The 1,181-nt window shown below is 35.2% G+C and overlaps 1 protein-coding gene across 1 annotated transcript in view; it reads right to left on the bottom strand.

The window, feature by feature from the left end:
* The window catches only part of LOC119592738 (WD repeat-containing protein 48-like), a 12,399-nt gene that overhangs the window by 9,825 nt on the left and 1,393 nt on the right, over positions 1 to 1,181 (bottom strand). The window lies entirely within an intron of this gene.

Raw genomic sequence — 1,181 nt, forward strand, 5'->3', positions numbered from 1 at the left:
AACCAAAGAATGTACTGTCAAATAAAGAACCAGTCCAAGCTCTACTTTGAAGTTTGTGAAGTTTGTTAGATTCTTACAGACTGCAAAGTGTGGAGACTGAAAGTGTGGAGGATCCTATTCTGAGTAATTACCTATAGGGGAAAAAAATATATTATAATACTGTAATTCCACCTTGAGCAGGGAAGAAATGACGATTACATTAAGTTCACAAGAGATCCTTACATGCAAATGAATAGTGATAAAAGCTGTAAATGGGTATGAGAATCAAGGTAGAGAAGTAACGATTTAAAGCACTGACAAATTGGGGAGGATTTTCTACCAGGCAAGATAGACATTGTAGTCTGTACACAGTGAACCCACATATATCTATATCCACTTACATAAAGGTAATAACACATTAAATTTCTTCAGTTTTAATGTTAATCACTCTACAAAGTCAAAGTGGACATTAACTCAACATAAATTTTCAGTATGAATAACATACAAGATTCCATTTCATATCCATATGTCTACTTCCTACAAGTAGTAAGCCTCATTCCTTAAACTCATTAATCAGCATCAGCTTCCTAACCAAATCAAAGTCAATGTAATTTTGATCATTAGTTTACCACGGAATATCAGCTGACCCAACATAATCAATGTCTTTTATAACCCAATGTGCATGGACATTTTCGGCAGCTGTGTGGTCCACCAAACGGTTATATCCGTATGGGTCTCATCTGTGGGGATGCCCCCCGCTGCCATGGCATCATAGTAGATGCCACCCACAATCAAGGGGTTAAAAGTCAGGCCTAAGTGAAATGTACAAGAAATTAGGTACTTAATATCATAACAGTGTCTAACAGAATAATAAATGATAGCAGGTTTCCTTCCAATACCCTTTTTTAGCAAGGATAGTGACATCAAGACCAGGTCACACACACACATATGCCTGCAATTTGATCATGACAACAGACATAGTCTTAGTATATCCTAATAGAATTTATGGCAATTCTAGATAAGATCACATAATTCACTGTCTTTCTAAATATTCTCTTAAAATATTTCATAATGAATTCCTCAGAATCAATAGCTGTGCTAAATTTCAAACTAACATACTTCCCACATTCTAGGTGAAATTTATTTTGCAGAATATATATTACAGCTTCACCAAAGTGACAAATTTGGCTCTATATCTAGTG

The sequence above is a fragment of the Penaeus monodon genome, chromosome 30 (genome assembly GCF_015228065.2).
Source record: "Penaeus monodon isolate SGIC_2016 chromosome 30, NSTDA_Pmon_1, whole genome shotgun sequence".
Lineage (NCBI taxonomy): Eukaryota > Metazoa > Arthropoda > Malacostraca > Decapoda > Penaeidae > Penaeus > Penaeus monodon.